The sequence below is a fragment of the Apteryx rowi genome, unplaced genomic scaffold, assembly GCF_003343035.1.
Source record: "Apteryx rowi isolate R43461 unplaced genomic scaffold, aptRow1 scaffold_363, whole genome shotgun sequence".
In the NCBI taxonomy this organism is placed as follows: domain Eukaryota; kingdom Metazoa; phylum Chordata; class Aves; order Apterygiformes; family Apterygidae; genus Apteryx; species Apteryx rowi.
The window spans coordinates 348923-363683 of NW_020450119.1; positions in this window are offsets into that span (position 1 = coordinate 348923).

The window sequence follows — 14761 nt, forward strand, 5'->3', positions numbered from 1 at the left end:
TCAGTATCCTTGAAAAAAGCAACAGATTAAGCTGCCTCCTTTCTGTGTGAGTTAAGCATTGTCACTGTCACTTTACTAGTCTGTAAAGCAACTTTTCCAAGGTCACCTGGGGAGCCTATGAAAAAGGAAGGCTATGTTGACTTTCTGCTGCAATGCTGGCATTGCAGGACTGATCATCCTGACTCTTGTGGGAAGTAGCAGATGCACCTTTTGTACCAAGTGGCACAGACTTGCCTGGTGGAGCATGACGTTGCCTCTGTTATAATCTAATGAGCCTGTGAATTTCTGCAAGTAAAAGTTGTGGGAGAGGTATGAGATGACTGCAGTCCAAGCTGTATTGATATTATCTGCAGACAATGCCTATCAAGCCACAGGAATTTTACCACTAGCAAAATAGTGTGTGCTGCGTTCAGGTGATCCTCTCGAGCTTTAGTTTCAATGGCTCATCAAAGTGGGAGTTAAAATTTTTTGAAAAGATAGTCTGCTGCTTTCTTGCCCTCTTTAAGCTTAATCTGCTTTCTTGCCTATGTTCTTGGCTATCGCTGCTCCAACCTAATGTTCTCAGTGTGGCCGTAGTTGCAGGCCCCCATGCCACTTCCTTGCCAGCTGCGCTCTGCTGCACCGCCAGCGTTGCCTAGCCCTGAAAGACCTGCCTGAGGTTCTGCGCTAATGATGGTGAGAGTTTGAAGCAGCACAAATTCTCTTCTTTCGTGTGACCCAGCATGCCTCGTATTTGGTGGTGTGCAGATGGCGAAGAGGGACTCCAAACCCCACGCTGCTGTAGCAGATTTGAGCGTGGGGATGTGTCCTGATCTATAAACAGCGTGCAGTCCTCTGGCAGAGATGATGAACTCGCGCTGAACTGAAACAACCTCCAGTCCTTCAGCTTGTGTGCATCTGTGTTTTGTTTTGAATTAGGCCAAAGAAATGGAAATTGGATTAGATCATCAGCATTTGGGGACACTTACAAGCCCACTGAATGAGCTTATGCAGTGTGAACACAGATAAGGCCCCGTTCTACTGCGATCTCCAGGGCCCTACCTTCATAACGTCAGCAGTACGTAGTAGGCAGGAGATAGCCCTAGTGTATGAGCAAGCAATCCAGGCTGTTATGACAGTGCTCTCCTGAGATTTTCTGCCCACCTCTGGATGTCATAGCCTTGGGGAAAGGTGCCTAGATGATGAGCACATACTTAAAGTGAAACTGCCTTTGGATTGTTCCCTCCTTATCTCCAGTCCTGGCTAATCTCATGTGTTGATTATGAGACTGGCAGATTTGATTCCTTTTGTGTGCTTGCTCCCAACTGCCAATGCTTCATGAATTTGCAACATGCCCTCTCTTCTGGTGACCCCTTTGTCTCAGTTGTTGGCGTGATTTTACACTTCCCTGGCCAGCTTACTCTGCATTTCAAGAATCATGAAAGAGAAATGGGACCACAGCTCTTTGATGGAAGTGCATTTGTGCCCCCCTAGCAAATCCCAGAGCTCAAAGGAGCCGTGCTAGAAGGTCCAGCTTCAAACCACAGCCTAGCTCCGTGGATGGGACTGCCTTATTTCTTACTGGGTTTTCCTGAATGGATCAGATTTACTGTGTCTGGGCATTAGACTTGTCCCTGAAGCTTGACTGAAGCAGAAGTTGTTCTTAACAGCCTGCCCAGTTCCCACAAGTCACAAACAAGTGGCCAAGTACTCACGTTTTTCATGGCTGGGGTAGGAGGAACCCCCTCCATATGGCAGAGTTGGCCTCACTGCCTCTGGCATGTTTTTCTGAAGATTTAAAAAATACCCCCTCTTGCCTGTTGACACAGTAAAACATTGAAAAGTTTTTCTTTCACAAATTTCTGCTCCAGTGGAAATGCAATAGGCCTAAATGGAGCCTACTGCAGCTGGCAGTGCCAGAAGTGAGGTGTTGATGCTGTCCTGCCACAAAGACGTGGATGGACAGGTTGAGAAAAGAGGAGAGATCAGCAGTTTTAGTCTGAAATTTGCTCCTCTTTCTGGCTGGGGAGGGATGTGTGCATGCAGTGTGGAATGGCTGTTTGCTGTATATATAAATCAGATAAAGCAGTCTGTGATGCAAGGATTTAGTCAATGTACCCTGCAGCACTTCTTGCTTGCAAATTATGGCTGCTATAGGTAAGACAGAACTGCAGTCAAGGTCTGAGTGAGCAACATATACTATAGCAACTGTAGGAGGAGTGGGGTGTGTGTTTATATAAATGTGTGAGCATAATTATTTATATTATCTTGTGCAATTCTCTAGGTAGGGAGGGAGCAGTGGGCAGGGAAGGAGTAGTGAAATGTTTAATAAAGGGACAAATGCTAAAGGGGAAAATTAGAGATGCATCATTTTTACTGGGAAATCTTTCTTCAAAGTGCACATGACTGCTAAGACGAAACTTGTGGAGAGGAAGACGGGAAAGTGTCCTACTTTTTCATTAAGATTGTAGACAGCTGGGGCTTACATCAACTCAAAGCTGCCTTGGTTCCATTCAAGCTTGTAAAATCAGGCTCTTCCATTTATAAAGAACTTACATCTTGCTCTAGAAGACTGTCTTAGCATGTCAACTCATGCGATATAATACTTATGCAAATCTGAAGCCAGTTCCAAGCCTGGGTAACTCCTTGTAGACCATAAATGACATTTCCTTGTGACACTCCCAAGCTATAGTTATGTAGGCTGTTCCTCACTGGCACATCAGCAAAGTGCAAATGTAGCAGATGCCACTGATGGTTTACACTCACAGTCATGTTCCCTGCTCACCTGGCACAGGCAGGATCATTCTCGGTTTCCTCATCTCTGGCCATCCACAGTGGTTTTTCTGCCTTGCAAGTTCTAGTCTTTGGAGAAGGAGTGCTGCCCCTCTCTCTTTATTATAGTCTGTTATTTACTACCATTAATGTGAACTTGCCTTTTTCTTGATTACATCTATGTATGGGACCTGCCCTGTAGAAGGAGACAAGCTAATCTCCAGACAGAAAGGGACCTGGCTAACTTTACTCCCTATACCTTAGGGATGCGGCTGTGAGGTAACCGGCAGGAAATCTCTGTCTCTTTGGCAGGCTCTGGCAGGCAAGGACCTGCAGTAAAACGTAGAAGCAGTGACTGTACTTTCAGGAAGCAGCCTTGCGCAACTCTGCTGGTGGGTCTGGAAATGAGGAGTACGAGCCTGTGAGGCCATCAGCTAAAATGCAAAGGCTTCCTTTATGTTCTCTGTCCGAATCCCAGTTTTGTTCCCACTCTGTAATATCGCTGTAGACCCTGCATGTTCCAACTAGAACTATGACACCAGGTGGTGTACAAAGACACTGCAGCCTACCTAGGCAGGACGAATAGGTAGGAAGGAAAACGGGAATGGGGCAACATGGCTAAAAGATAACTGTGCTGGCCCACCGCTGCCCATCAAACCCACTCCCAGTGGAAATCATGACAGCCTAATGATTATTTGTAGCATGACATTCAGTTATTTTAAGGGCAGTTCAGCAAAACTTACATGCAAAAAAAGGAAATAAATTGCATGGTGGGGGAGAGGAGTTTTTAAGGCTGACTTTTGTCTCTACTCTATGGCCCTAAAAATATCTTGGGGTTAAGCCAGCATTGTCTATTATTAATGACTGGGAGAGGCCAAGAATTGTCTTTATTTGCGACAGAGGAAGAGCAGTTGATGGGTTTGCTGATGTGCACCCTGACCTCTCCTGGTCTGTAATCCCTGTAGGGTCCTTTAATGCCACCCCTTTCCACCTATGTCCATCTGCCTCTGCTGATCAGTGGTGGAGCTGATGTCCTAGCAAACACAAGTCACTTGTGGAAATGTATATTTCCAGGAGTCAATAAACCCCGAGGCACGGCGCAGGCACCACAACAGGATTATAGGGTGATGCTGGACTCTAGACCTCACAGCGCGGACTCAAGTCAAGCGTGAGGGGAAAAGTAAAAGCACCAGGTCATGTGCTGTGCATCTGCGATGCAAATGAATTGGTGAATTCTCCTATAGTCAGGCATATAGCCAGCAATCGAAGCTTTCCTGACAGGATTGACAAGGAATTGGTGGCAGGTCCTGAGATCTGCAGCCAGGCGACAGGCAGAGATGTCGGGATTCGCTTGAAACTGCAGCAGCTCTAGGCCCTGAGGCTGCGGAGACAAGAGAGAAGAGCTAACGAACAAGTCAGAGCTTTAACAGGTCAGCAGTGAAAGGGGTGGAGGAGAATGGGAGATGATCTCCCCAAGGGTCTCGCCTGAGACCTACCGATCCACAGCGCCCAGGTGTGACTCTTAGTGCTTTCTCTCTCCCTTGCCCTCCAGGGACCCAAAGGAGAGGCGATGAGGAGAAACAGAGATGGCCCCCAGAGGCTCTGCTGTGCGTCGCCTTCCTTGGAAGAGGAATCTGAGGCTTCCCAGCGCTGAGTGTTTCTGYGTCCCATCTACTGCCACACCCTGAAATCAAACTCAGCAGCTTGGGTGAACCCAGCACTGCACAAACATGTCAGACTTGCCTCCACCCCTTTTTCTTCTCCCGCTTTCTCCTGCCGTCTTTCCCTCCCAAGTTTGTCGGCGTGTCTGCGGAGTCCCGTGGCGGAGCGTTCCCACCTCACCTCTGGTCACGGAGCAATGAGGAGTCTGGGGTAAGCTCCCTCCTGCAGATTCGGGGACCGGCGTTGACCGACTGGCTTGCTTTAAAGCAATGACAGCACCGTCCTAATGGCCGCGGCTCCGTGCGGTATTTGTTTCCTCTGTTTACAGAGGACTAGGTTTGTCAGTTTAAACTAACGTCTCCGCTCCCCAGCGGCTGTGCTGCTCCGGCTTAACCCCTTCCCTGCCGAACGGAGCCTTGCCCCTTCCAAGAATTAGCGTGATGGTCACACGTGTGTTGGCAGTGCCAGCCTAGGGTGACGTGAGAGGCAAATGGTCGGGGGGGGGGGGGTCATACAATTTTTTCTCTCAAGTGATGGTTCTGGAAGGGAAGAAAAATCAGGAGCTGGATTCCTTTGGGAAGGAGTTTACTTCATCTTTACTGCTATAGCCCAGCAACACCTTCCTCCAATCAGCTTCGCTGCATGGCAGCGGGAGAGTTGCCCTGCAGACCTTTCTTTCTCCTCTCGCTTGGAGTTGTCCTCTACCGGCATTGTTGCAGTAGGACTGCTAGTAAGATCTTGCCTTTTTTGCTTTCCAGTGTCTTTTAGGTGGGCCAGTGTGGGGATCTGTGGTGCGTGGGATCTGGCAACTTAACCTATTGACAGTCAAGATGATGAGGAACGAGGAGACAAAAAAGTGTTGTTTAATCTTGCAGGGTGATGCTCTTAAAACATTGGGGTGAGGAAGGGGTTAAAAGGTACCCCTGATGATGCTTGGGAAAGCAGACAGCATGTCAGGAACGTGCATGCTCACTGCCTTTCTGCTAGACTTAGCAATATCTCCTCTGAAGTCTCTTGTACCTGCAAGGACCCTCATCGCATCTTATGAAGAAATCTAGTTGACTCACCAGTTTAAACCTCTCGTGTCTATATTCCTGACCTTGTGACCGCTGTGCTAGCCAAGATCCTTTCAGCACATCTACTGAAACACTACATTGTAATACTTGTGTGTGTATGGGGGTGTGAGTGTTTGGGTGTTGGGGGTGTATCCTGGCTGTGTGAAAGCTGGCTAATCTCCTATTCTAAGTTACCATCACCGATACTATTGGGCATTACTACTTAATTATTTTTGCCAAGTGGTAACCAACATATACAGACACAGGTTTCATCTCTCAGCTGTAGAAAGTAGTCCTGTCCATTAATGTTTTCTGATGCATTTGCTTTTTTCTTTGCCAGGGCGTTAACGACTTAATGTATTTGGGGACAGAATACTGAAAAAACAGAAGAGAAGCTCGTGGCTGGTGAGTGAGAGTTTCCAGGTGGTGCTGGGGAATATACATAAAGTAAGAGGTGTTTTCTGAGTCTTCCTCCGCTTTTCTGAATGTTTTTCTTCAGTAAAGCCCAAGTCAGCTGAGCCCCTGCAGAGCTGCTGGGGAAAGGAATGCTGCTGTATGGCACTGTCCCTCTCCCCTTGAATAGTCTCATTCCTGATGGTATGATGAAACTATATATTGACTCTTATATTCAACAGCACCTTGGTATGTGTATCCTGCGTGCTAAGTGTGAGCAATGGTTTATGTATCTAGTAACAAAGACAGCTGATCAAATAGCGGAAAGAGCTGTCAGCAAATAGTTTGCTGGATTAGTAAACGCTTCAAGGTGGACAGTCTCTTCCCTGTATATGGGTTGTTCCTGTCAGGATGGGTGTGAGTACAGTCTTGTGCATACGTATGCGCCTGGAAAGTATATACTGGGCCCTACTGCTAAGTCTTGAAGAAGTGCAAAACAGAACCTTGCTTGGTTGCAAAATGATTTTCATTCACAAGAAGGGGAAGCGCTTTAAAGGTTCGGTTGTTCTGTCTCAGAACAGAAAAAAGGAGTACTTTTTTTTTTTTTTTAACCTCCTCCTTTAATCTGCTCAATGAGAATTTGTGAGTAAAGAAAAGGGGTAAGCATTTTGTACAAACTGCTTAAAATGGCTTGCGCTAGCCAAATCCAGCTGCAAGAAAAAACTCGGTCAGGTTCTGAGTTCTGCGCTGAATGTCATGGTTTCTTGAGGTTGCAACATAGCCATTGTGTTGAGGCCTCATCACACTGAGTTGCACATCAGGTCTGTACGTACACAGAACATCAACTCTAGTTGCAATGAAATTTGATCGTTAGTGATATTGCTGTTGGTTTGAGGTAGATCTTCCTTTTGGCTCCCACAAGAATGCAATGTGAACATAGGGTGACAGTAGACTAAAAGCTGGAATCTGTTTCCCTCAAAAAAAAAAAGTCACAAAATTACATTTGCCCTAGGGATGAGCCATTTGAATTTATAGTGTTAGCAACTAGATTATTTTATAACTTCTTGAGGACAGAGTGGTAGCTGTAGACAATGATAGTTACTTAGGTTTACTCCCATTATGAGTGCACTGCAGGTTTTAACATTTGGGGAGCTGTGTGAACACACATTCTCTTGGCATGTGTATTTTCCTTTCCAAACTAAGCAGAATAGTTGGTACTCCCTAGGAGATGAAGTCTGGTCTGATATGGCTTAAATTTCCTTATAGGTTGGTTTTGTCTAGTGGCAGTAGTCAGGCACTGAGAGTCAGTCAAGCTGCGGGCTTTATTCTGGTTCTGTCCCCTGCATGTTTTAGCGCCCGCTGTCTAGGCTGCAGTTTTCCCATCAGTTATCCCATGGGGATAACACAACTGACCTGCCTTGTAGGCTGTTGGCAGCAATTATGTGTTGATATACCTCACTTTGGTAGAACATGATGATCATAAATAGTAAGATTTTTTTCTACTGTTGTTTGGAAGAAAGTTTAACTCTTGCATCTTGACACCAGTGTGTTGTCCGGGGATCACTGTGGTGGCTCTGCAAGCCCCTGGCCATACTGCTGGGGTGAGGCCTGTGATCCAGGGTGTGTGTGATCGCCGGTGGCTCTGCTGGGGCAGGTCTGCTTGCGAGCAACCAGCCATGCTTATTGAGCATATGACTGTTGCTTGGCTCCTGGCTCGTGCTTCCCTACGGTGAGGTCTGCATCATGTGCATCTGCAGCCCAGAGCTACAGCTTCCCTCCCGTAACCTGATGCGCCAGAGGCAGCCAGATCTGTGATCCATGACTTGGCGTGGAGGGCCACGGTGAGGTTACAGTGCTCGGGGAGAGCTGCAGGACGTGGCACTCAGTGTTCGAAGCACTGTGTTCAAAGTAGCATGCTCCCCAGATGCAGCTGACTGCCTTGGCTCCTTTGTATGCCGTGTGACACAGCGTGCCAGATGTGGCCCCTTTCGCTTGACCCAACGTAACCTTGTATCTAATGTGTAAGAATTGCTATTCATGTGAATTTTTGCAGAGATAGTGTAAAATGATCTTACTCTAATTTTGGTCGTGTTTTTATGCTCACTTTGAATGGATCTATGAACTGCCGCAGGAGACAGTGGAGAATGAAGCCCCAAATCTCCCCCCGCCCCGTTTTGAAGCTCTTTCATATTCTGGATTAACAGCAAAACAAAGCCTCTTGTTTTTAACCCTGCATGCATCCTTTGTGGCAAAACAATGTCAAGTAAAGCCATTTGAAACAATGCAGCTCCTTTTTGGACATGGAACAGAGGAGCATGCATGTAGGATAGGTGTTGAAGGCACACAGTGCTGTATGGCTTTGTATATCCAGTGCGGGACATAGCCGCATCAAGTGTTTAAAAGGTGAGGAAAAGCGGGCATAAGCATTACAGTGGCTTATGCCTCGGCCTTACGACCTGCAGCACACATCTCATTGGCTTTGGGTGAAGAGGATGGGATGAGGTTGCAGCCTTCTCCTGGCACTGCAGTAGTATTTACTAGCTGTGACCCTTCTGCAAAACTAATACAAATGGAGAAGAGGCTAATCTTACAATGAAGGCACTGGATTGCAATTGAGGCTTAGTGCGATCTCTGCCTGTGCTGCTAGTTTCAGTCATGGTGTCTAGACCTACTTGCTGGCGTCAAGATCAAACATGCGGTCAGGGCATGTCTTGGCTCCCACCAGTGCTGCGCACCCGCGTTTTCTTTCCGTGGAAGGCAGGGTCTGTTGGGCCTGCATCTGGCCTTGATACGAAGTTAAAAAGCAGCCAGGAGACGTACCTGGAAGCTCTTCTATGTTTGCTAATCTAGTGGTAGCTTGGAAGAAAGTGGCATAGTCATTTCTTTCTGTCTCATCTGCAAATGAGGTTAATAATTCCCTTCCCTTCCCTTTTGTCTGTTTAGATGAAAACTCAGGAGGGTGGGGACTGACTTCACAGAGCCTGGCACAATGGGACAGTGGCTTTAGCTGGGATTTCTAGGAGACTGTAAGTAATAGAAAGGAGTATTATTCAGCAAGGGGACAAGCCCATAAACATTTGCAACGTGCCCATACCGGTTTCAGAAAGTTCAAGAGGTCTTCCCTTTGCAAGTGCTTTCATATGTCCCAGAATGAATTTGGTTTAGTATAGCTAAAACACAATTAGAAGTACGTCGCCGAGCAGCATCTAAAATGAGCTTAGAAATAAGCACTGGCTGTGTTTCAGGTTTTAGTCCTAACTCATGAGCAAAGAAATGGGGCAGAGGAGAAAGAGGTAACACCATAGCCTTTAGACCCTGCTCATTGGAGGCAGCACAAAAAAGGTCAAGCGGTTGTGTGCTTTTTCTCATTTGGCAAAAATAAACCCAGCAATATAACAAATATATCTTTCCCTAAGCTTATTTCTAACGTACTATTAATCTGCGTGTGCTCATGTGTGTGTTTGCGCAGGATTTAGAGCATTATATTAGTTTGCTGCGCTGCTGGTTGACTCTGACATGTAGCTTTACTATTGGGGGCAGGGGGCAGAGAGAGGAGTGGAAGGAAAGGGCTTGAAATAGGGGAAGTGACAGCACAGCAGGCAGACATCCACTCTTCCTTTAGGGAAGCAAACTACCTAAACCAGCATTTCTAAAACTAGTATTGCAGATGAGCATGGAAGGAGTCATTGCGGCAGGGCTCTGTGCGCTCTGATCCCGTTTCAGATATCAGACCATTTTCCTTTTCATGCTCCCTTCCACCCACCCTTTGTTGTCATTTCTTGCTGTGTAAAGTCACATTTAGATTTGTAAGCTCCTCAGGGAAGGAGCCTGTCATTTTTCTTTGCAAAATGCTATGAACACCTATGGCTTGTTATAAATAATGATCATGTCAGAAACCTCGGGAGGGTAAACATTAGGATTTTGGAAGGTTTGAAATGCAGTGAAATACCATGTGTGCATATTCACACATCCATATGCATGAACATATACGCAGGCATCGTGCATTGATAATGGCCTATTTAGCTTGCACTGAATTTGAAATGTATTGCGGGGCTTTGACCTGTATAGCAGAGCATGGAAATATGTTTTTCCTTTTCATTGATGCATTCTCTAGGACCTTCTTCATCTTCTGACTCCGAACTCAGTCTGCAAGCTGCAGGTCCTGGAGGAAGAGTCCCTCTCCTTTTCCACCGCCCACCTCTCGTAGCTGGCCAGAGCAGGTTGTTGTATCAGCTGGGGGAGTATTTAGAAACCATGGGAACTGCTTTCTTCAACCCAGGCACCGAGTGTTATCTCTTGTCCAGGGAGGGAGGAATTTAGCAAGCTGTGTCCAGATCTGTGATAGCGGTGGAATAAGCACTGAAGAGTGAGTTCAGTTGCTGCCGCAAAGAGGGGGAGGGAAAGGAAAGCTTATTTTTAACGGGAAACTGTGTAAGTGAGACCAAAGTAGCTCTCTGCTGTCTTGCTGTCATCAAGTGTGTGTATGTGTGAGAGTGTATGAACATAGTTATGTACAGTGTATCTATACTAATGGGGTATAAAATTGTATGTGTATAGGGTGAAGGTGAGACAGATTAAATAACAAAGTATGCTGGGCTTATTTGTCTGAGTATTTGAACTCTTGCACTGTAATGAACAATTCCTGATAACATTCATCGACTTCTTTTCAGCAGGGTTGATTATTTTCGGTGTCTCACTGCTGCTCGGGCTGCCTGTCTCCCAGTCATGCCCCTTTCCTTTTCCAACTCTGATTTCCCCTTCCTCTCTTCCATCCTTAATCTTCCCACCCCTTTCTCTCATTTGGGCCTGACCCTTCTCTCTTTTGCTCCTCCTTTCGCAGCCGATCCCTCCCCTTGCTCGGGATCTGCTGGCTGGCGGATTTTTTTTCTCATGCTCACTGGCAGATGTGACAGCTTTTGGAACTGTATCATCTAGGAACAGCTATATCTGGAGTTGAAAAAATCTAACGTGGTTTCCCAGGCAGCAGAAATGGATCGCTGAGAGAATTTCAATCTCCGACTGCTTGTGTCTTGTGGTAGTGACTTTTATTATTTATGTCTGTAACATTTCTTATACAGTTGTCAGCACTGAATGAAAGACTGAAGTCTAGTAGATTATTATATTATTATATCAGTGTCACTGTTTGTGTTGTTATATTAAAGGGATGTTGTCTACGTTTAAATACAGGTTTGGCTTGATTTGCAAAATCTAAATCTTATATGCATTAAAATAGTCTTATGAATTTCTTACTGGATTAGAAAAGGCCTGTTTTATGTTTTTTATTTAAACATTCTCTAGGTGGCTGTTGGAAATACAAATAAATAGCTCTTGCATGAAAACCACAAAGTGAAAGGAGACTGGTTAAATACAGACCTCCTCAATGAAATGCAAAACCTACACAGATTATTACAATCCACTGGATTTCAAATAACTATTTTTAGTGTATGAATTTCATTTGATCTTAATGCAGTGTAGCTTTAAACCACCTGTCTGATATGGCAATGTCTTTATGATCAAAGATTGATGCTGACCATATAAACCTAATACCATTGGGATACCCAGGGGTATATTATATTTGGAGTTGATTACATTTTGTTGTTTTTAAGAGTTCTATTAAAAGTCAATAAGGTAGATGCAGGCCATGTCAGCTAGTCACCCTAATATTGACCATGAACTTAGTAGATGCTTCTATCTGGGTTTAGGAAGCATGCTTTTGTATATAGGAAGTAAGTGCATTCCAGGTGTTGATTGACAAGTACAGTGATTTACTGTAAATGCACAAATGTGGTGTTTATGCTTGTGCAAATTGATATGCTGGCACAGAGCCACTATTCTACTTGGGACCAAATTATCACCCAGGCTTTAAGAGTGAACGTTTTTAACCTGGTAGTTTAGTTAGAATCATTCCTCTTCTGATTCAGAAAACAATTAATACTACAAATGCTAATGGTTATGGCATTTGTCATGCCACATTTTACAGGACTCCTGACCACATGAAACAGTTAATGAGCCAACTTGAAAGCCAGCATGTCCTCTGCCCTGAATATCTTCTTCTCGTTATGAAGATGAGATGAGGAATGAGATGAGGAATGAGTCTGTGAGAGCTAGAGCAGGAGCCGGAGAAGGAAAGATATGGGTTAAAACAGTAACATCACTCTGTCTGGAAATGTCCCTGTTCTGGTGGATCAAGGTTTTAGTAGCTGTCATGACTGACATGTAGTCAATGATCAGGAATTGAAGCACTGAATATAATACTGCAGATATACTTCCTGCTTTCCTTGCAGGCTGTGAAAGCCCCTCAGTATCACCAGCTGTTGGTTTGAATAGTATGGGCACCACCAGCTATTACAATCTCTTCTCTTTCCAGGATTGTCTGCACTTTTTTTTATTTTCCCCCCTTAAAAAAATTGCCCTATAACTTTAGTGTTGCTTATTATTTAATATGTAGCACCTAAGACACCTTGGAGATGAACCACTGTGTTTGAGTAGTGTTGATGCAGACCTAGAGCACAGCCTCTCACCCGTAAGTTCTCCATTAAGACATGTTTGGATTTCCACTGGAGTGTTTTCCAAGCAAAGATTTATTTTCACTGCAAAACCTCTCTTAGGCAGAATAGTTGCTTGCAGTCTCCTTTTTAAGTGTCTTTTTAAGTTGTCTGGCCTTTTTCTTCCTTTTTCAGCTGTAAGGCATCTTTAGTAGGCTTCTGGACGCAGTATAGCAAGGGGCATTGTCAGTGGGTGAAGTCTGTGTTTTGCCAAGGATGGACTGCATGACTGGGGCTTCAGATGGTGTTAAAAGCCCTTCTGCGATGTACAAACACTTCCCCGAGCATGCCTAACTGACTGCATCCCCTTCGGTGCTTGGAGGATCACAGTAACCACGCTAAGCGAGTGTGCGTGCGTTTTCAGGATCTCAGTCTCACACTAACAAGTCAAGTCGTTGGTTGCCATGTGGCTGCACTTTGCTCCCTAATCAAGTKTTAACTGAAACCGTCTGGACAATGTTTGGCATATCTTTCCCTGTGGGGGGAAAAAAGCACGAAGTGTGCTGATTTTTGAGGCCAGTGTCCCCTAGAAGTGTGTGTGTGTTTACTGCACAATATGCTATCGCTTTGCATATTCTGTGCCTCTGACTCTTGCAAATATCTGTTTGCACAAATAATTGGAATCTGGGGTCTGGTACAGGGGACGAGGGATTGCTACGAAGGTGAAGAAGATGGCAAAAATCCTTACCTGATGTCAAGGAGGAGGTCGTCTGCGCCTATCTGCAGTTCTGCATAATGCCTCACCTTAAGCAATATTAGTGAGAGGTAAATGCTAATATTAATGCAAGATTAAGTTTGGAGATCAGTTGTTCAATCCCAGCAGTAACCAGAACGTGTTCCTTCCCCCACAACAGCCATCATACTACTCCTGTGTGTTTTTTAGAATACAATAATCCATGGAAGAGCAAGTCATGAACTAGAATTGTATTGCATGGATGTGGTGGTCGTAGTCAGTATTTCCTGTATTTAACAACTAGTGACCTACTACCATGGTTTAAACTGAATCAATGAAATGTCTAGGGAAGATGTTACAGAGATGACATTATCAATTTCGACTTGTGGGAACAACTTAATCAGAAGGGTTGCTTTCCTTCTGATGGTGTTTATTTTCTTTCAACCTTAACTCTGCACATTTACTTCCAAAGGTTCAGAAATAACATATCTGGGTTCATTTCCCAAGTTTTCTAAACCCAGTTCAGAAAACTACAGCAGCATAACACTTTTCTAGAACATTTCCCAAGAACATGGACACTGACTTTCCAGTAAGTGTAACCAAGTTTAATGTAATTTTGGCTCCTGTCAGCATGCAGGACTGGTTGAAACTATCTTTTTGATAGTGAAATAAATAAAGACTGGAAAAAAAGAAGTTCTTGTATCAGAACCCTGGGAAGAGTGAACCTTAAATGGAAGATAGGTATAGGGTTGTATTTCATTGTTCCAAGTAATCCCATAGAAGGGGTTAAATTCAGATACTCTAGAGTCTATAAACTCTGTTCAAAGCAAGGTGGGAATTTCACACAATTTATTTCTAATAGTGCCTGAAGCCCCTTCTAGAGGCTTTCTGCCCCAAAAAGTCTGAGTATAGATGGGTGAGCAGAAAGTTGTTAGTGGAAAGAGAACAGCATATAAACATTTTCTTTCTACTGGTGGATATAAATTGCCTAAACTAAAGCTGCACAGCTTTTTCTCAAGCTAGAGAGCTTTAGCACTGAACTACCTAAAATGTTTTGGCACTGGGTCTCTGCTTAGGCTTACCTCCTTGTGCAGTCCGTCCTGTGCGTTGACACAAAGCCTCTTGGAGAAGAATTGCTGAGCTCTGGAACAAACCAATTCCACTGTATCCACAGAACAGCAATCTGCCCCCTTAAACGTGCTTCTACAACAGCGAATGGAAAAGCAAACTTGGAATACTTGCAGCTTTAAAGTCATCAAACCATTTTCATAGAATCATAGAATAATTCAGGAGGGAAGGGACCTTARGAGGTCTCTAGTCCAACCTCCTGCTCGAAGCAGGGTCAGCTCTGAGGTCAGACCAGGTTGCTCAGGGCTTTATCCAGTCCACTTTTATAAACCTCCAAGGATGGAGACTGCACAGCCTTTCTGGGCAACCTGCTCCAATGCTTGACTATCCTTAACCACGAAAAAGTTTTTCCTTCTCTCCAGTTGGAACCTCTCATGTTTCAATTTATGCCCGTCATCTCTCATCCTCCCACCATGTGCCACTGTGAAAAGCCTGGCTCTCCAAAGAAGATCTCCCTACATCTGAGCTGTTCCTTCATGGAAAGGGGCAGGGAAAGGGACTCTTCCCCTATTTTCCCTGTGCCTCTTTCCTGAAGAGGTTGTATCCATCCATCC